This window comes from Rutidosis leptorrhynchoides, chromosome 11 (genome assembly GCF_046630445.1).
Source record: "Rutidosis leptorrhynchoides isolate AG116_Rl617_1_P2 chromosome 11, CSIRO_AGI_Rlap_v1, whole genome shotgun sequence".
Classification (NCBI taxonomy): Eukaryota; Viridiplantae; Streptophyta; class Magnoliopsida; order Asterales; family Asteraceae; genus Rutidosis; species Rutidosis leptorrhynchoides.
Window position 1 is genome coordinate 78,675,600 of NC_092343.1, and position 23,489 is coordinate 78,699,088.

A 23,489-nucleotide genomic window follows, 5' to 3' on the forward strand; every position below is an offset into this window, starting at 1 on the left:
ATTATTATTATTATTATTATTATTATTATTATTATTATTATTATTATTATTATTATTATTATTATTATTATTATTATTATTATTATCATTTCTATTAAAATTATTTTCCTTAGTATTAAAATGATTAATAATATTATTGTTATTATTATTACTAACATTGATATTAGAATTAACATTATTATTATCATTTAGGTTATTACTATTAGTATCATTATTGAAATTATTATTAATACCATTTATATTAAAAATTATAATTATCAAAAGTATCATTTTTATTATCACTATTATTGTTATTATTACAAATAAATATTATTTTACAAAAATACATTACAAATATATTAATTTTATTTATTACTAAATTTTTATGACATTAAGTAAGCTATATATAAAATATATTAATTAATATAAATATATATTCTTATCATATATAAACCTTGAAATAAATTTCTATTTTTTATGATAAATGATAAATATTATATTATTAAACTACTTTAATAGGTATTTACTATATTAATATTAATAAATATAATATAGAAATAAATATTAACTACCTAAAATACATAGGATAAATATAACTTAATTAGTAATATGATATGTAAATTATTAATATATCAACTCGTTAGTTGTTATTATATGTTTTAATATATATAACTGATATAGGTTCGTGAATCCGAGGCCAACCATGCATTGTTCAGTACCGTCGTATGCATATTTTTACTACAAAATATCTTATCGTGAGTTTCATTACTCCCATTTTAAATGCTTTTGCAATATATATTTTTGGGACTGAGAATACATGCGCTACTTTTATAAATGTTTGACGGAATAGACAAAAGTACTTAAAAACATTCTACGAATGAGTTACGAGTACACCGGATATCACCCCTTTTAGTCTGATAATCTAAGACTTAGGGAACAGACCCCCTAATTGACGCGAATCCTAAAGATAGATCTATGGGCCTTGACAAGCCCCAGTCAGAGAATTTGAACTGTTTTAGTACTTCGATTTTAGTATACAACCGCCAGCTTTAAAAGATATGGACATGTTTGTGAGGTGTACACAACTGTCATATTTAAAAGAGTGGCCTGTTTGTATGCTTTTTGCATGCCGTGCGAAATGCCTGTATGCGGGGGATATTCTAGATGCATTTTGTTAATGTCGATTACCAGGTGTTTAATTTCGTATGAATGATTTTTACAGCAGTGAGCAGACCTGCACAGATTGTTTTCAAAATATGAGTATCTTGTGGTCTATAGAAATGATGGAAATGAATATGGATTATGATAAACTAATGAACTCACCAACCTTTTGGTTGACACTTGAAAGCATGTTTATTCTCATGTCTTAAAGAAATCTTCCGCTGTGCATTTGCTCATTTTAAAGATGTTACTTGAAGTCATTCATGACATATTTCAAAAGATGTTGCATTCGAGTCGTTGAGTTCAACAAGATTATTATTAAGTCATTTATAGATTGGATATATTGTGAAATGGTATGCATGTCTGTCAACTTTCGATGAAATGAAAGTTTGTCTTTTAAAAACGAATGCAATGTTTGTAAAATGTATCATATAGAGGTCAAAACCTAGGAATGTAATCAACTAATATGAATCGTTTATAATCGATATGAACGGGTCCTTTCACAATCAAGAGAGACAAATAGTAACAAGCACCAGGAGAATAAACACAAGAGTGAATAAAAAGACTTGCAGAGAATGCAATTACACAGAAAATAAAAAATACAAGTTAAATTAGGAGGGTGTTTGGGGTTGCGTTTTGATATCAATTATTTGATTATCATGATTATAAAACGTAAATAATTAAATTTTTGTGTTTGGCAAGTAAAGTTGAAAAAGTGATTAATTGCGTTTTGGTAGGTTAAAAATGACATTTTAAAACAGTGGCGTTGTAGGTACTGCACCAAAATGCATTAATATCCTTTATCATATTTACTGAATTATCCTCAATTTATTTTCTGAAGCCTAGGTAGTATATCACCAAATTCTATCTACTGCACCTTCATATCACTATAACTATTTATTATTTTAATTTATTTTCCGTTTTTCGTTTTTCGTTTTCTAATCTTTAACATATTCAACACATGATGACACAACTATAAAGTAGGAGTATTACATATTAGTGATAAACGTAGTTAGTGAATTATTACTACATACGCTTGATTTTATTTATTTATTTTTATTAATAGTTTGTACAATTCATAAATTACATATTATCAGAAATTTTCAAATAAGGGCTATTTGGTAATTTTAATCGTTAAGCTATCAAATAATTAGATTTTTCCAAACACTAAAAAGCTAATTATTTGATTATTACGTTACCAAAAAGCATAATCAAATCCAAACACTATTAATTAAAATCACGTTTTGATACAACTGATTATTTGATTACAATTATCCAAAACACATAATCAGTTTTGAAAACGCAAATCCAAACACCCCTAAATGTTCTATGGATCGAGAGATTGTTTCCGAATGAACCTCCGACCAATAAGTAGGTTAAAAAAATGTGAGACGCCATAAAAATGGTAGAATTAAATTTCTATGAGTTTTAAACCTGCTTGAAATTCAATTTTGGCTCAAAACGACAATCGAGTCACCAATAAATTGACGCTTGCTATTGACTCTATAAATGTTAACATAATTGTATATAAACATAAACATAATCTTCGTTTGTTCAAGAACTGCAAAATTTAATTATTTTCTTTTTAAAGTCAAGGTCCGAAAGTGTACCAAGCGGGAATTGAACTTGGGTCTCCAGGAGATTTTCGGAATCCAACCACTAGGCCACCACGGGTATCTAAAATTTTAGTTTAAATTAAAATTTAAAATGTTGACTGTTATTAAATTTGACGGATTTTGACCGATTAAAACCGAATTTGGCCCATTTTCCGATGTTGACCAATTAAGTACTTGGATTTTGGAAAATCAGATCGGCCAGTTCCTAAAAAGGGGTAATCGGGAAGTAGTCGACATTAATCCAGCAGGTTTACAACACTGGATATAATGTAAGAAAACAACCATTCTAGTTGACAAATAACATATGTATAGTTACACTAGGCAAATCTGATCCATACTAATTGAGAGCAGTTTTCATATCTCAAAGGTTTTGAAAATGGGTCATACGGGTCTAACACATTAAAGTTGCCTAAAGTCTACTTTTACCGTATACAAACTCCTACATCATTTTATTCAAATAATTAGCTTATGATTACAGTTAAAAAATTGTCTATGTAATAGAAATATAGTGTGTACAGCTCGACACAACAAGAACAAGACCTTTTCAACCCAGAGTAAACAATGACCCGTTTCAACCCAAGCATGATGCACCCGCTGTTACCCAACCCGCCTGAACATTTATTGTTTCACATTTACAAAACAACAGAGGTTGGTTAAGACATCCATGCCAAGTGCAATAGTTGAAAATATTATTTGTTTGTTTATTACATTATTAATTAATACTCATTAGTTATGAGGTGCAACTATTAACAGGAAATTTTTGACAATCTTCAACGCCGGTATTGTTGGGAAATTACGGCCTCACTAATTCCCACCACCCAGTCCAACAATAACAGTAAAGAAATAAGAACAATACACAATACAAGATTTAACGTGGAAACTCCAAAACAGGAGAAAAACCACCGGCCCCCAAAGAGAGAAATACACTATATCACAAATTGTTACAGTGATATAGACGACTCTCTTAAGCCAACTACACTCTCCAAAATATTTAAATAATACAACTCTCAAATAAGGGTAAGAATGAAAGAAATAATCAAATACTTAAAGTGTATTGATTGATGCAATTTGGAAGTAATCCCATGGCCTCCTTTTATAGCCAAGGAGTTCACCTCCAACTTCACTCTTCTACCAATGTGGGACAAAACTCCATTTTTCCTTCTAACCAAAATATAACTAACAAATCTCCACCTTTTGGATAGAAGAAAATAATCATGCTTCCACATTGCAAAGATAACCAATGTAGACGCTTCCTCGACAACAACTTCAAGATCCTCATCTTCATGCCGTTGACATTATCTCCCAAGAGACAAAACTTGCATCTTTACCGAACATTGTCAAGACCCAACAATCATTGTCGTCACATACAATCATAACTCTTAATAAGAATTATCATACTCCACCATTAAAAGTGTAGAACTTAGAATTACACATTCCAAGCATTTCACCTCGGCACATGTTGTTAAACAACCAGCTGAAACTTTATGGTGCAACTTCCTGTTTGGCTTTCTCTGGATGTTTCATCAGCTACAACATCAGTTTCCACCACACAACCTGCATCAATGCCAAACCAATGCCCATGTGCAATTGTGGAACTGCTAACGAACATCCCTTTCCATGGTGGCGCGGACACACCATGAGGATGGTGTGACTTCAGAGGAATTTGTCACTCTTCGTAACAACGGAGACAATGTTAGCGTCTTTGGAGCCATTTGCCGAATTAGCTCCACCTGGACAATTAACCCTTACATGCCCAGTTTTCCCGCACTTCCAGCATACTAGATTCTTTTCGAAGTTTCTCTTCCGCCTATCCGAACACAACAGTACCGTACTTTCTGATGACGAGACCCCGTTACCTTCCAGTCTTTTCTCCTCGGATAGGAGCTTGCTAGTAACGTCTTCAAACTTCAGAGTTTTCTTCCCATATATCAAAATAGGTTTCATGTGTTCATAAGACGTTGATAAAGATAATATCAACCTCAAAGCTTTATCTTCATCATCCATTTTAACTCCAATAGCCTCCAGTTATGAAACAATACCATTAAGAATACTTAGATGATCTGAAATCTTTGAACCCCCATCCATACGCAGAGTATGAAATTGTTCTTTAAGACACAACCGATTTGAGATGCCCTTGCCCTGGTACAACTGCTCTAATTTAACCCAAAGCTCCTTTGCCGTTGATAATCCGTGCACATTTGCAAGCACGTTCTTTGCAAGACACAAACGAATCGCACTTGCTGCCCTCAAATCCATATCATCCCATTCTTCTTCATCGAACTTACTGCTAGAATCACTGCCGGGAACAAAGGTGGGTTTACCTTTCAATGCCTTGTGTAACCCGGACTGAATCAACACATCCTTGACTTGAACCTGCCATAAGCCAAAATTGATCATCCCATCAAATTTCTCTACACCAAACCTCATTGGACTGAACTTCGACATCGTATCCGTATCCTATAAACAACACTTTCTCTGATTTTGCTCACGTTTCGAATAGCCAAAAGATGTAGAGCAGGTAGCAAGGACCCTTTAAATCGGAAATCCACAACTCGCCACTAACAAATCCAACTATTACTATGAATCAGAAAAAATATTGTCAAACCAGCTACCCTATACGATCAATAGAACTCGTTTCTGATGTGGACGATCCACTCCCGTGGCAATCACAGAGCATACTCCGACTCCTATAACCGATATCCCCGTCAAACCTGACGCTCTGATACCAGTTGTTGGGAAATTACGGCCTAACTAATTCCCACCACCCAGTCGAATAATAACAGTAAAGAAATAAGAACAATATACAACACAAGATTTAACGTGGAAACTCCAAAACAGGAGAAAAACCACCGGCTCCCAAAGAGAGAAATACACTATATCACAAATTGTTACAATGATATAGACGACTCTCTTAAGCCAACTACACTCTCCAAAATATTTAACTAATACAACTCTCAAACAAGGGTAAGAAAAAAAGAAATAATCAAATACTTAAAGTGTATTGTGATGGCCCGCCAAAATCCCTATTGACGCAGCACATCATTCATCGGTCCCATTGCGAGGTTTGCCCTCTATATGATACGTTTTACAAACATTGCATTCATTTCAAAAGACGCGCTTTCTATATATGAAAGTTTTAAAATCTGTATACATTTTTAAAACATGTATATAAATGTTTTCGACTTGTGGTGATTTCTACATATAGACAATCCCAATAATTGATAGTTCATAATAAAACATCAATAGACTAAACAGTCAAAATATAATACATATTAATGCTTGAAAGCAAAGTTTCCTTGAAAAATATGCCATGTAAGACTCCATGCACATAGCAGTTAAACAGCGAAAGCTTCTTTAATACCTGAGAATAAACATGCTTTAAAGTGTCAACCAAAAAGGTTGTTGAGTTCATAGTTTATCATAATCAATCATTTCCGTAATAGTAATACACACAAGATTTCAGTTTCCATAAATATCTGTACACTCGCAAGTGTATAAAAGTATTCTATAAGTTGTTGAGCGCTTCGGTAACCATAGTTAACAATTAATGTGGCATATTCCCTTTATTATGAAATCTCCCTACACTGTACCAAGTGTAGTAAAAACGAAGTACTATGTAACCGTTTACGATACTAGAGCGACTAGCCCGGTTGGGATTGTCAAACCCGATAGATCTATCAATAGGATTCGCGCTTACATGCTCTTACAACATGTAAATATTAGTTACCAAGCTATTAGGGAAAAATATGCAAAGTGGTACAACTCAACTTAGAATATGTTTTTAGTACTTGTGTCCATTTCATAAAACAGTTATAAAATACGCATGTATTCTCAGCCCAAAAATATATATAAAAAGGGAGCTATGAAAACTCACGTATCAATATTGTGGTTCAATATTGCAGGAAAAGTATGCAAACCCAATGGAAATGATAAATGCAGGGTTGACCTTTGATTCACGAACAATACCCCAGATCAATACCCATAACCTCCTTTTTTAATACCCATGAATTCCTTAGCTTTAACCCATTTGAAAAATCCATTTTGAAATCACTTGAACATAACCCCGTCGTAGTATTTTATATATTACTAATACTAATATTAATGATACTACTTAATAATAATACTAATATTAATATTAAGAGTAATAATAATAAAAATAATAATAAGAATTTAGTACTACGGAGTAATATATCTATATCTATCTATGTGAATGAATTGAACCAGAAACATAATCGTTTCATATATATAGTATAAATATAATAATTTTATAATATTGGAATAAAATATAATATTATAATATTATAATAAAGTAATAATATAATAATATTAAAATAATATAATAATAAAAGGAATCAAATGTGTGAATTAGAATTCAATAATATTTGCTGACAGTTTTCACGGATCGATATTTCGTACTCTTGTTGCTAATAATTGACGGGTAAAAGTATGAGTAAAAATTCCACTTTTTATATTTGAATACATATATATCTGTTTTGGTCTTAAGCTTTATGAAATTAGTTGTAAAAAGGTTCATTTATAAAGTTTATAAGCGTAATATGTGTTTTCCTAGTTTTTGACTGGACAAAGATATATAATATAATATAAATTTTAATATAATAATATAATAAATATAATAATATAATAACATTGAAATAAAATATAATAATATAATAATAAATTTAGAATCAAATTTGAATCGTAAACTTTTAAAAAGTCATATTTATTAAATACTTTAGGGGTATATTATGTAACTTATAATTAATAATTTCTATCATGTCACTTTCATGTGAATAGTAAATTAATTAATTTCATTTCATATACTATTCATATGAATAGTAAATGAATTAATTTCGATTCAACTATTTAAGCTACACGTTGTTGTACGTTGTGCTTTACAAATTGTACATTTTTAATTTAACTTCGTTTCTTAAAAAAATTACAAAAATTATATCATAAAAATAAAACGACTTAATGCGTAAAATTTTTAATTTGAAATAGGATCGTTTAATAGTAAATTTTTATCATTTCATATATAAATCATGACGGGTTCAAGTTTTAAATTATAGGTTGTTCGTGAATCGTAGGGTAAAGTCCAATGGTTAATTAAATGTATGAAAAAAAATATTTTAATGCAACACATCAATTTGCTTATCTTGTCGGAATTATCATAGTTTAAATTTGACCAAAATTTTCGGGTCATGACAGTACCTATCCGTTAAAAGAAATTTCGTCCCGAAATTTTGCTAAGGAAAGTTAATAACAAAAACGAGGATATTTTCGTATCACGAAATATGATATAACTTGAATTCTTTAAATGAATTCGATTTTTAGTATAATCATTATCAAAGAAAATGATAAGATCAATGAATGGAGTATTTCGAGTACCCTAAATGGGTCGGGTTCCATATTTATGATAACCTTTGTGTTGATATAACTGAAACGACCCGTCCATATTACTATAAATGCGGTACATTATTCATTGGTCCCATAGCGAGGTATTTGACCTCTATGTGATACGTTTTAGAAAATATTGCATTCGTTTCTAAAAAAAACACACCATTATTATACATAATGCATGTTTTAAAAAAGTGGGCGATTATTTAAGAAATATTCCCCAAAATACATCGGTTTCCAAATACTACACACGTGACATAACAGTCAAATATAATACATGACAAAGGTTTTATTGAATGCAACACTTTATTGAAACCAAAGCATGAGACTCCATTCACAGCTTGCTCAGATAATTCAGCAGCGGAAGACTTTCTTAAGGACCTGAGAATAAACATGCTTAAACAGTCAACACAAAGGTTAGTGAGATATATAGGTTTAGCATCGATATAAATATAAACCACAAGATTTCATAGTTATAAATATATGTACACTCGCAAGTGTATAAAAGTATTCTATAAGTTGTTGAGCGCTTCGGTAACCATACTTAACCATTAATGTGGCATATTCTCTTTATTATGAAATCTCCCTACACTGTACCAATTTTAGTAAAAACGAAGTACTATGCAACCATTTACGATACTAGAGCGACTTGCCCGGTTGGGGTTGTCAAACCCGATAGATCTATCAATAGGATTCGCGCTAACATGTTCTTACAACATGTAAATATTAGTTACCAAGCTATTATGGAAGATATGCAATGTGGTACAACTCAACGTAGAATATATTTTAAGTACTTGTGTCCATGGCGTAAAACATAAAATGCATGTATTCTCATCCCAAAATATTTTTAGAGTTTAAAAATGGGACTATATACTCACAGTAGTAAAAGTATATTAATAATAAGTTTTCAACTTATTAAAAATATGACCGTCATCCTTAGATTCACGAACCTATAACAATAATAAAGATTCAGATAATAATACGACATATGAATAAAATAAAGCAAGTTCATAGAATACTTATATAATAATTTTTTTAACATTTTATGTTAGTAGTCCATTGTTAGTAGTCCTTTGTTAGTAGTCCAAAATAGTCCAAAAAGTCCAACAGTCCAATAATCGGTATATATATATATATATATATATATATATATATATATATATATATATATATATATATATATATATATATATATATATATATATATAAAATCTTAGAATTACCCCACGACGTATTGTATATGTATTGTCTTTGCATCAACCCAGAGACGTATTGTATACGTATTGTCTTAGAATTAACTAAGACATATTGTGTACGTATTGTCTTAGGATTTTTCAAAACATATTGTATACTTATTGTGTTAGGACGTACCAAGAATATTATTATACATATATACAATCACAGAAATAACTAAGATTATAATATTTTGTTATACTACTGATAACATGTCCAAATATATATAGGATATAGGAAAAGTTAACAAGGATATGGTTAATATAGTTTTTATAATATAAATTTCGTCCATATAACGTTAATTTTAGCAGATTTTGTTTTGCTCGCCAAATATTCATTACAACTCCGTTTAAAGTGAATCAAATTGCTATGAATTCATTAAGAAGTAAATTTTAAAAAACCAATTCAAAAAGTTCATCCCAAGTAGTAATTTTTAGAGCTTTACCCTCTTTTTGTGTCGGTGGACAGATTTGGAAAAATCCCGGCATCCACCCAATATATGATTTTTGATAAAATACTTCCACTTTGTCTAAAATCATGAAAAAAATACTGGAAGTCTTATTTACATATATTAACATATTTCCAAAGTCTTAGCCTCAAACTCAAAGCCTAAGATAGGTTTTTAATTCCCAACCCAAAACAGCCCGCTTTTTACCGAATGGAGATTAAAGGATATATGTTAAGTTTCAAGGTGTTCTTCATATGTACAAGTTATAAGTTCTTATATTAACTTAATATAAAATCATAATACATATAAATAAGTGTTATTAGAGTTAAGTTAGAAAGATTAGATTAGTTTTTCAAACAAGCTTGGTGTTCACCAAAACAAGTTCTAGTTTTTACAAGTTTTATAAGTATAATAAGATAGCAACTATACAAGGAATTGAACAAGGATTTTGAGAAGTATTTTACCTTGATTATGAAGAGAAAAGTTGCTGAGATTAAAGTATGATATGAGAGCATTCAAGTGTGTGTTTTTAGTTTAAGAAAATGTGGAGTAAAAGTGAGTTAAAATGGTCCTTATTTATAAACTTATAATTTTGACTTTTAGTGAAAAAATATCTAAGATAAGTTAAATTGTATTAAGTCATGCATGACATATTAAATTGATTAAGTCATGGATGACATATTACACAAATAATTTCATATTTCTATTGGTATATACCAATAGTTAATACTTCTAGAAGTTGTGTATAATACGGGTAAAAATACCGTATGAATGCGAGTAGAATTCTTGAGAAAATTGAACGGAAATATGAGTATAGCTATCCTTTATATGTATTGGTATAATATAAAGTGTATTCAATAATTGTAAGGATGTATTTACACTCGTAATACATTATATGTAAATACATTTTAACATAAGTTAATTACGTCGTTTAAATAGTAATATATATATTGTTCAAAAAATCTTTAAATTAGTAGTATGAAAATATATATATAATACTTTGTTAATATACTTAATGATATATTTAATTATCATATTTTCAAGTTAAATATATATAAATTCATATATATACACAATAATTAAACAATTAAATCAAGTTATGACGTTCGTGAATCGTCGGAATAAAAGGGTGACCAAAAGCTTGTTTAAAACTCTTTCTGGAGGTTCAAGATTTATTAAAATTCATTGCTTATCAAATTGGAATTATATAAAGATTAAGTTTAAATTTGGTCGGAAATTTCCGGGTCGTCACAGTACCTACCCGTTAAAGAAATTTCGTCCCGAAATTTGATCAAGGTCGTCATGGCTAACAATAAGAATGTTATTATGACGAATATAAGTTGATTCATAGGGTTTTATCATGATTGAGAAATGTAGATAAAATAATTCGATTACTCAAAACGTATGAGTGAAGCTATCGTAAAAGAGTGAAATGAGAAAATAGGGATTCGTCTTATCTTTTGCCGTCATAACGGTTGATCTCCGAATTAAAGAAAATCTTTGTAATCTATATAAGATTTGATTCTTCGACGATTAAGAAAATTATGATCCTCTTCGAATTAATACAATAATCGGTCTCGATTTCTCTGTCGGATATGTTAATATAAATCAACCTCCTACGTTTCCTTATTTCCACATCTCCCATCTTTTATACTTTCTTCCTTTCTTCGTACTTCCAAAACATTCGTCAATATGCTCCATCCAGTTTTAATTCTTGATATATTCTTGACTATCACATCTGTTATTCTTCTTTTTCATCTTCCACCGGAGGAATCCGTTAATTTCTACTATGTTCTTGGGTTTATGGTGTTTTTAGTTCTCCTGTGTCTTTATATTGCTATACACATTGATATACACGGTTTGTAATTCTCTGTGTTGTTGTGCTTATATTTTTCCTTATATTTCGGAGCTCCTGTGCTTGTGTATTGTCATTCACGGTTATTGCTCTCTTCCATTTGCTGTGATTTATACTCCTATTCCTATTTCGAAGCTTCATGCTTTTGTTTTCTCTTCTCGATTTTAAGTAAAGCGAGTAATGGTCCAGAATTCGTAGGTATGGAGTTTCAGATGAACATGACTAATGTTCTAAGAGAGAATTTGTAATAGCACGATCTTGATTAGTCAAATTACCAAAATTCAAGAGAAAAGATAGAACTATCAAGAAAATGTGTTCTTGATTTGTTTAGAGATTCAGTAGAATGTAAGAGTCGTGTAACATGGCACATGATGACGGTATGGTCTGTGAATCATCAGGTTCCATTAGAAACTCAACATGACGTACTGTAATATAATCACGTTGATCAAGTGTCATTATATTATACTAACTCATGCTTCAGTTCCTAACACTACTTCAAAACATTCATATTTTAAACTCAAAGGTTCCAGAATTTAGAAACTAAAATAGTTTCTTTTATGATGTAACATAGATAGCGCGAAAAGATGAATTATTTCAGATAAGAATAGTTATGAAAATATCTTCAGAAATATGGAGGATATTTATAATGAAAGATACGATGATATCTTAGAATATCTAAGATCGGAGGATGATGAAGAATATTGTCCACAAGGGTTTAGAGTAAGGAGCAAGGTATTCGCTAAAGACTTCAGCAGATACTGAATCATTTGGATTCTTTGAAGGCAGATTTAGTCCTTGTGATTTATCTACAGCCTCCTTCAGGGTTTGCTCAATCCGTTTTCCAGTTCCAAACCTTCTCTTTTTCTGTGCTTTGCTAACACAATATTCTTTATCATCAACTTTTGACTGTTACGGTTGTCTACAGTTTCTGCTACTTCATTCAGCTTTTTCAAAACTTCATAGTACTGATTTGTAGGCTGAAGTGATATTCCGGATTTTAGAATTATAATTCCAGGAGATAACGTTATATGTATATGCAGAAATGATGTGAGATTCAAGAATAATTATTGATGCTTCCTGGGGTTTGGTATGTCAATTATTGTTACAAGATGTAGATGGGTACATGACAAGGTTTTATAGTGATCTTTCAGAGAGATTTAAGTCAAAGAGCAATAAAGTTGCTGGCAAGCTTACTACTAATGTGGTGGAATATAAAAGGTTCCTCGGTAACGATGGTGAAAAGACAACGTATATATCAAGGTTATAATAAGGCTACTCAGGATGAAAAGTCGAAGTTGTCTTTTTGGAGCTGTGACAAAATTTGCTATTTTGAAAAGGGATTGTAAAGTTATTTTGGGTAATAATAATGCTAAAGGATCTGACACGGATACGTGTTGAACCTTTGCTTAGGTTCAAATGTCCTCCGAATGCATATCTATATGCATATATTCTTCGTATGTATCATGTGATTGGTTCATTCTCTCGATTGTTCCTTAGTTGAGATGTTTTCAAGAATTTTGAAGGGTTTAGACGCAGGTTGTCATCGTCAATATCCGTATAATGAATTCATCGTGAATCTTGAATGATACGAATATCTTTATGAGTTCTGTGAATGAAAGTGATGTTTTAGTATAGTTAGAATTTAAAGTATGATTTTGAAGGATGTAGGAATTTAAGATTGATGGCACTTCTTAAATCTTGACTTGGATTTTGATCTGTCAAAAATCAAAATATGTAATTGAATTAGTATGGAAAATGGTTGTCTTGAATTTTGTGAAATGATGTATATTGCTATGAAAGGAGAGAGTATAATTAACGATTGTCGAAACATCATTGAAAATGTATAGTGTAACATATTAATGTGAACTGAAATATTTCTCGGGTATTACCTACCCGTTAAAATAAAATTTCACAAGTAATATTTTGTACAAAAGAATTTTTATTACAGTCTTTATGAAAATATATGTATGTATATTTCCTTCAGATGTAATATGGATTTAATGAGTTAATATACTATTAAACTCATTTGATTTTTTTTGCTGGAGCTAGAATGAATAATCCCTAAAACTTTAGAGATTACATAATCATCGTAGAATATTTTTCCAATGAAATTATGAATCAATACTTCATCGTTTGATTTTATTGGTATTCCTATCTACAGGGCGTATGAGGTTGATGCTCGTGGGACAGATTGTGATGTTGGGGCTTGCGACGCGGATGTTGTTGGTGGTGGTAATGGTACTGTTGGTGTTGATGCAGGTGGTGCAGTTGGTGTTTGTGGGGCTTGTGATGCTTGTAAGTTCTGCATCATATTCTCCAAAGCCACCACTCTAGCGCGAAGCTCGTTGACTTCTTCTAGTACACCGGGATGATTGGCGGTTGGAACGAGCGGATGAATAAGATCTAGAAGTTTAGATAATATATAATCGTGGCGAGATACTCTGGAAATGAGGGTAAAAATAGTGTTTCGGACTGGTTCACCGTTAAGTGCTTCAGGTTCTTCGCCGAGAGGGAAATTTGGTGGGTGGAAAGGATTGCCTTCTTCTCGTCTTCATTGACTGAGTCGGCTACGAACCCATCCCTAATCCATCCAAAATAGATGATGGCTAATCGGTTGATCTATTCCAGTTACACTGCTTTCGGAGCTCAGGTGAATATCCATATCGGAATAGCTGTCGGAATCCGATGAACTCGAACCGGTTGAAGGATCCATCTCATACAGAGTAGGGAAAAGATTTTTGAAATGAAATAAATTATAGGACTAGTTTGGTATTCCTCAATACATAATTTACATATGTATTTATAATATCAGAATCTCATAAGTTACAGAGGATTTTATGGAAGATGTTTGATAGAGTTTACTGTAATAGATATGCTTAAGATATGAAATTTGTCTATAAACTATCTATGCAATAAATGCAGTAAGACGCGTCTAAACTTGAGATGATAAGCAGGTAATTTCCGACAAGAAATGATAAGCAAAACTTTTGACATGCAAACACTGTCGAAGTCCAGACTCACTAATGCATCCTAACATCTATCAGTTAGGCACATTAATGCAAGACTTGGTTCGCTAAGACCCCTGCTCTGATGCCAACTGAAATGACCCGTCCATATTACTATAAACGTTGTACGTTATTCATTGGTCACATAGCGAGGTATTTGACCTCTATATGATACGTTTTAGAAAATATTGCATTCGTTTCTTAAAAAAACACACCATTATTATACATAATGCATGTTTTAAACAAGTGGGCGATTATTTAAGAAATATTCCCCAAAATACATCGACTTCCAAATACTACACACGTGACATAACAGTCGAATATAATACATGACAAAGGTTTTATTGAATGCAACACTTTATTTAAACCAAAGCATGAGACTCCATGCACAGCTTGCTCAGATAATTCAACAGCGGAAGACTTTCTTAAGGACCTAAGAATAAACATGCTTAAACAGTCAACACAAAGGTGAAATGTCCCGTTCTTATTGATTAAAAACGTTCCATATTAATTGATTTCGTTGCGAGGTTTTGACCTCTATATGAGACATTTTTCAAAGACTGCATTCATTTTTAAAACAAACCATAACCTTTATTTCATAGATAAAGGTTTTAAAAAGCTTTACGTAGATTATCAAATAATGATAATCTAAAATATCCTGTTTACACACGACCATTACATAATGGTTTACAATACAAATATGTTACAACAAAATAAGTTTCTTGAATGCAGTTTTTACACAATATCATACAAGCATGGACTCCAAATCTCGTCCTTATTTAAGTATGCTACAGCGGAAGCTCTTAATAATCACCTGAGAATAAACATGCTTTAAACGTCAACAAAAATGTTGGTGAGTTATAGGTTTAACCTATATATATCAAATCATAATAATAGACCACAAGATTTCATATTTCAATACACATCCCATACATAGAGATAAAAATCATTCATATGGTGAACACCTGGTAACCGACATTAACAAGATGCATATATAAGAATATCCCCATCATTCCGGGACACCCTTCGGATATGATATAAATTTCGAAGTACTAAAGCATCCGGTACTTTGGATGGGGTTTGTTAGGCCCAATAGATCTATCTTTAGGATTCGCGTCAATTAGGGTGTCTGTTCCCTAATTCTTAGATTACCAGACTTAATAAAAAGGGGCATATTCGATTTCGATAATTCAACCATAGAATGTAGTTTCATGTACTTGTGTCTATTTTGTAAATCATTTATAAAACCTGCATGTATTCTCATCCCAAAAATATTAGATTTTAAAAGTGGGACTGTAACTCACTTTCACAGATTTTTACTTCGTCGGGAAGTAAGACTTGGCCACTGGTTGATTCACGAACCTATAACAATATATACATATATATCAAAGTATGTTCAAAATATATTTACAACACTTTTAATATATTTTGATGTTTTAAGTTTATTAAGTCAGCTGTCCTCGTTAGTAACCTACAACTAGTTGTCCACAGTTAGATGTACAGAAATAAATCGATAAATATTATCTTGAATCAATCCACGACCCAGTGTATACGTATCTCAGTATTGATCACAACTCAAACAATATATATTTTGGAATCAACCTCAACCCTGTATAGCTAACTCCAACATTCACATATAGAGTGTCTATGGTTGTTCCGAAATATATATAGATGTGTCGACATAATAGGTCAAAACATTGTATACGTGTCTATGGTATCTCAAGATTACATAATATACAATACAAGTTGATTAAGTTATGGTTAGAATAGATTTGTTACCAATTTTCACGTAGCTAAAATGAGAAAAATTATCCAATCTTGTTTTACCCATAACTTCTTCATTTTAAATCCGTTTTGAGTGAATCAAATTGCTATGGTTTCATATTGAACTCTATTTTATGAATCTAAACATAAAAAGTATAGGTTTATAGTCGGAAAAATAAGTTACAAGTTGTTTTTGTAAAGGTAGTCATTTCAGTCGAAAGAACGACGTCTAGATGACCATTTTAGAAAACATACTTCCACTTTGAGTTTAACCATAATTTTTGGATATAGTTTCATGTTCATAATAAAAATCATTTTCTCAGAATAACAACTTTTAAATCAAAGTTTATCATAGTTTTTAATTAACTAACCCAAAATAGCCCGCGGTGTTACTACGACGGCGTAAATCCGGTTTTACGGTGTTTTTCGTGTTTCCAGGTTTTAAATCATTAAGTTAGCATATCATATAGATATAGAACATGTGTTTAGTTGATTTTAAAATTCAAGTTAGAAGGATTAACTTTTATTTGCGAACAAGTTTAGAATTAACTAAACTATGTTCTAGTGATTACAAGTTTAAACCTTCGAATAAGATAGCTTTATATGTATGAATCGAATGATGTTATGAACATCATTACTATCTCAAGTTCCTTGGATAAACCTACTGGAAATGAGAAAAATAGATCTAGCTTCAAAGGATCCTTGGATGGCTTGAAAGTTCTTGAAGCAGAATCATGACACGAAAACAATTTCAAGTAAGATTTCCACTCGAAATAAGATTGTTATAGTTATAGAAATTGAATTAAAGTTTGAATATGATTATTACCTTGTATTAGAAAGATAACCTACTATAAGTAACAAAGGTTTCTTAATCTTGGATGATTACTTGGAATGGATTTAGAAAACTTGGAAGTAAACTTGCAATCTCGGAAGTATTCTTGATTTTATGAAACTAGAACTTTTGGAATTTATGAAGAACACTTAGAACTTGAAGATAGAACTTGAGAGAGATCAATTAGATGAAGAAAATTGAAGAATGAAAGTGTTTGTAGGTGTTTTTGGTCGTTGGTGTATGGATTAGATATAAAGGATATGTAATTTTGTTTTCATGTAAATAAGTCATGAATGATTACTCATATTTTTGTAATTTTATGAGATATTTCATGCTAGTTGCCAAATGATGGTTCCCATATGTGTTAGGTGACTCACATGGGCTGCTAAGATCTGATCATTGGAGTGTATATACCAATAGTACATACATCTAAACGCTGTGTATTGTACGAGTACGAATACGGGTGCATACGAGTAGAATTGTTGATGAAACTGAACGAGGATGTAATTGTAAGCATTTTTGTTAAGTAGAAGTATTTTGATAAGTGTCTTGAAGTCTTTCAAAAGTGTATGAATACATATAAAAATGCTACATGTATATACATTTTAACTGAGTCGTTAAGTCATCGTTAGTCGTTACATGTAAATGTTGTTTTGAAACCTTTAGGTTAACGATCTTGTTGAATGTTGGTAACCCATTGTTTATTATAACAAATGAGATGTTAAATTGTTATATTATCATGATATTATGATATATAATATATCTTAGTATGATGTATATACAGTTAAATGTCGTTACAACGATAATCGTTACATATATGTCTCGTTTCAAAATCATTAAGTTAGTAGTCTTATTTTTACATATGTATTTCATTGTTAATACACTTAATAATATATTTACTTATCATTTAACATAATTAACCAAGTGTATCAATATCTTAATATGATTCATATGTACCTAGTAAGACGTTGTTATAACGATAATCGTTATATATATCGTTTTCGAGTTTCTTAAATTAATAGTCTCATTTTTATGTATATAACTCATTGTTAAAATACCTAATGAGATACATACTTATAATAAAATAATGTTAACTATATATATATAACCATATATATGTCATCGTATTGTTTTTACAAGTTTTAACGTTCGTGAATCACCGGTCAACTTGGGTGGTCAATTGTCTATATGAAACCTCTTTCAATTAATCAAGTCTTAACAAGTTTGATTGCTTAACATGTTGGAAACACTTAATCATGTAAATAACAATTTCATTTAATATATATATAAACATGGAAAAGTTCGGGTCACTACAGTACCTACCCGTTAAATAAATTTCGTCCCGAAATTTTAAGCAGTTGGAGGTGTTGACGTATCTTCTGGAAATAAATGCGGGTATTTCTTCTTCATCTGATATTCTCGTTCTCAGGTGAACTCGGGTCCTCTACGAGCATTTCATCAAACCTTAACAATTGGTATCTTGTTTTGCTTAAGTCTTTTAACCTCTCGATCCATTATTTCGACGGGTTCTTCGATAAATTGAAGTTTTTCGTTGATTTGGATTTCATCTAACGGAATAGTGAGATCTTCTTTAGCAAAACATTTCTTCAAATTCGAGACGTGGAAAGTGTTATGTACAGCCGCGAGTTGTTGAGGTAACTCAAGTCGGTAAGCTACTGGTCCGACACGATCAATAATCTTGAATGGTCCAATATACCTTAGATTTAATTTCCCTCGTTTACCAAATCGAACAATGCCTTTCCAAGGTGCAACTTTAAGCATGACCATATCTCCAATTTCAAATTTTATATCTTTTCTTTTTATGTCAGCGTAGCTCGTTTGTCGACTTTGGGCAGTTTTCAACCGTTGTTGAATTTGGATTACCTTCTCGGTAGTTTCTTGTATTATCTCCGGACCCGTAATCTGTCTATCCCCCACTTCACTCCAACAAAGCGAAGACCTGCACTTTCTACCATAAAGTGCTTCAAACGGCGCCATCTCAATGCTTGAATGGTAGTTGTTGTTGTAGGAAAATTCTGCTAACGGTAGATGTCGATCCCAACTATTTCCGAAATCAATAACACATGCTCGTAGCATGTATTCAAGCGTTTGTATCGTCCATTCGCTCTGCCCATCAGTTTGTGGATGATAGGCAGTACTCATGTCTAGACGAGTTCCTAATGCTTGCTGTAATGTCTGCCAGAATCTTGAAATAAATCTGCCATCCCTATCAGAGATAATAGAGATTGGTATTCCATGTCTGGAGACGACTTCCTTCAAATACAGTCGTGCTAACTTCTCCATCTTGTCATCTTCTCTTATTGGCAGGAAGTGTGCTGATTTGGTGAGACGATTAACTATTACCCAAATAGTATCAAAACCACTTACAGTCCTTGGCAATTTAGTGATGAGATCCATGGTAATGTTTTCCCATTTCCATTCCGGGATTTCGGGTTGTTGAAGTAGACCTGATGGTTTCTGATGCTCAGCTTTGACCTTAGAACACGTCAAACATTCTCCTACGTATTTAGCAACATCGGCTTTCATACCCGGCCACCAAAAATGCTTCTTGAGATCCTTGTACATCTTCCCCGTTCCAGGATGTATTGAGTATCTGGTTTTATGATCTTCTCTAAGTACCATTTCTCTCATATCTCCAAATTTTGGTACCCAAATCCTTTCAGCCCTATACCGGGTTCCGTCTTCCCGAATATTAAGATGCTTCTCCGATCCTTTGGGTATTTCATCCTTTAAATTTCCCTCTTTTAAAACTCCTTGTTGCGCCTCCTTTATTTGAGTAGTAAGGTTTTTGTGAATCATTATATTCATAGATTTTACTCGAATGGGTTCTCTGTCCTTCCTGCTCAAGGCGTCGGCTACCACATTTGCCTTCCCCGGGTGGTAACGAATCTCAAAGTCATGATCATTCAACAATTCAATCCACCTACGCTGCCTCATATTCAGTTGTTTCTGATTAAATATGTGTTGAAGACTTTTGTGGTCGGTATATATAATAATTTTGACCCCATATAAGTAGTGCCTCCAAGTCTTTAATGCAAAAACAATCGCGCCTAATTCCAAATCATGCGTCGTATAATTTTTCTCGTGAATCTTCAATTGTCTAGACGCATAAGCAATCACCTTCGTTCGTTGCATTAATACACAACCGATACCTTGCTTTGATGCGTCACAATAAATCACAAAATCATCATTCCCTTCAGGCAATGACAATATAGGTGCCGTAGTTAGCTTTTTCTTCAATAACTGAAACGCTTTCTCTTGTTCATCCTTCCATTCAAATTTCTTCCCTTTATGCATTAATGCAGTCAAGGGTTTTGCTATTCTGGAAAAGTCTTGGATGAACCTTCTATAGTAACCAGCTAGTCCTAAAAACTGGCGTATGTGTTTCGGAGTTTTCGGGGTTTCCCACTTTTCAACAGTTTCTATCTTTGCCGGATCCACCTTAATACCTTTTTTGTTCACTATGTGACCGAGGAATTGAACTTCTTCCAACTAAAATGCACACTTTGAAAATTTAGCGTACAATTCTTCCTTCCTCAATACTTCTAACACCTTTCTCAAATGTTCACCGTGTTCTTGGTCATTCTTTGAGTAAATAAGTATGTCATCAATGAAAACAATGACAAACTTGTCAAGGTATGGTCCACACACTCGGTTCATAAGGTCCATGAACACAGGTGGTGCATTAGTTAAACCAAATGGCATGACCATAAACTCGTAATGACCGTAACGTGTTCTGAAAGCAGTCTTTGGAACATCATCTTCTTTCACCCACATTTGATGATACCCGGAACGTAAGTCAATCTTTGAATAAACAGACGAGCCTTGTAGTTGATCAAATAAGTCGTCGATTCTCGGTAGTGGGTAGCGGTTCTTGATGGTAAGTTTGTTCAACTCTCGGTAGTCGATACACAACCTGAATGTACCATCATTCTTCTTGACAAACAAAACAGGAGCTCCCCACGGTGATGTGCTTGGTCGAATGAAACCACGGTCTAAAAGTTCTTGTAATTGGCTTTGCAGTTCTTTCATCTCGCTGGGTGCGAGTCTGTAAGGAGCACGAGCTATTGGTGCAGCTCCTGGTACAAGATCTATTTGAAATTCAACGGATCGATGTGGGGGTAATCCCGGTAATTCTTTCGGAAATACATCGGGAAATTCTTTTGCGACGGGAACATCATTGATGCTCTTTTCTTCAGTTTGTACTTTCTCGACGTGTGCTAGAATAGCATAGCAACCTTTTCTTATTAGTTTTTGTGCCTTCAAATTACTAATAAGATGTAGCTTCGTGTTGCCCTTTTCTCCGTACACCATTAAGGGTTTTCTTTTTTCTCGTATAATGCGAATTGCATTTTTGTAACAAATGATCTCTGCTTTCACTTCTTTCAACCAGTCCATACCAATTATCACATCAAAACTCCCTAACTCTACTGGTATCAAGTCAATCTTAAAAGTTTCGCTAACCAGTTTAATTTCTCGATTCCGACATATATTATCTGCTGAAATTAATTTACCATTTGCTAATTCGAGTAAAAATTTACTATCCAACGGCGTCAATGGACAACTTAATTTAGCACAAAAATCTCTACTCATATAGCTTCTATCCGCACCCGAATCAAATAAAACGTAAGCAGATTTATTGTCAATAAGAAACGTACCCGTAACAAGCTCCGGGTCTTCCTGTGCCTCTGCCGCATTAATATTGAAAACTCTTCCGCGGCCTTGTCCATTCGTGTTCTCCTGGTTCGGACAATTTCTAATAATGTGGCCCAGTTTTCCACATTTATAACAAACTACATTGGCATAACTTGCTCCGATACTACTTGCTCCGCCATTACTCGTTCCGACACCATTTGTTCCTTTCATTCTGTTAACCCCTGGTCCGTAGACCTCACACTTCGCCGCGCTATGACCATTTCTTTTACACTTGTTGCAAAATTTGGTGCAGAACCCCGAGTGATACTTTTCACACCTTTGGCATAGCTGCTTCTGATTGTTGTTGTTGGGACGATTGTTGTAGTTGCTGTTGTTGTTGTTGTTGTTGTTGTTGTTGTTGTTGTTGTTGGGCCGTTTGTTGTAGTTGCGATTGATGTTGCGATTGTTGGGATAATTGTTGCGATTATTATTGTAATTGCTGTTGTTGTTGTATTGGTGATTCTTATCACCGTTTTCCTCCCACTTTCTTTTGACTTGCTTCACATTGGCCTCTTCAGCCGTCTGTTCTTTAATTCTTTCCTCAATCTGGTTCACTAGTTTGTGAGCCATTCTACATGCCTGTTGTATGGAGGTGGCCTCGTGTGAACTTATATCTTCTTGGATTCTTTCCGGTAATCCTTTCACAAACGCGTCGATCTTCTCTTCCTCATTGATGTGTGCAGCGGGGTGTACGAAATACTATTAAATTTTACAAGAAAATACTATTAAATACGATACAATTTTACACAAGATATTTATTTATTTATAGAATGGATATACTTAAACCTTGCTACAACACTTATAGGCAGTGTACCTAATCGTACAGTAGTGTAGTTTTTAGTAAGTCCGGTTCGTTCCACAGGGAAAATCTTTAAACAAAGCTTAAAGCTATATTAGTTTACTTTTATAAAAATGCAAATATATATATATAAGGAATATTTTTATTATAAAGGGGGGTTTTTACCGTTTAATGACCAGTTTGTCGATTTTAAAACTTTAGTCGCAGTTAAAACCAAATGTAAAATAATAAATAAATACAAGACTTAATTTAAAGCGTAAAGTAAATAACGATAATGAAATTGCGAATAATAAAAGTGCGATAAAATAAACTTGCGATAATTAAAAAGTATGATAATTAAAAGTGCAATTAAATAACAATAAATAAAAGTGCTATAATTAGAAGTGCAATTAAATATAAAATAAAGGAAATTAAATATGAAATAAAATAATTATGCTTATTTAAACTTCCGTAATCATGATGTTTGACGTGTTGATTTTAGTTTTATGCCCATGGGTTAATTGTCCTTTGCCCTGGATTATTTAATATGTCCGTCTGGTTTTATCCATAACAGTCCATCAGTCATAAATATAAAGTGCGAGTGTCCTCGTCAAATTATCCTTATACCCGAAGTTAAATATTCCAACTAAATGGGGACTTAAACTGTAACAAGATTTTAATACTTTGTTTAATAATTACACCAGGATG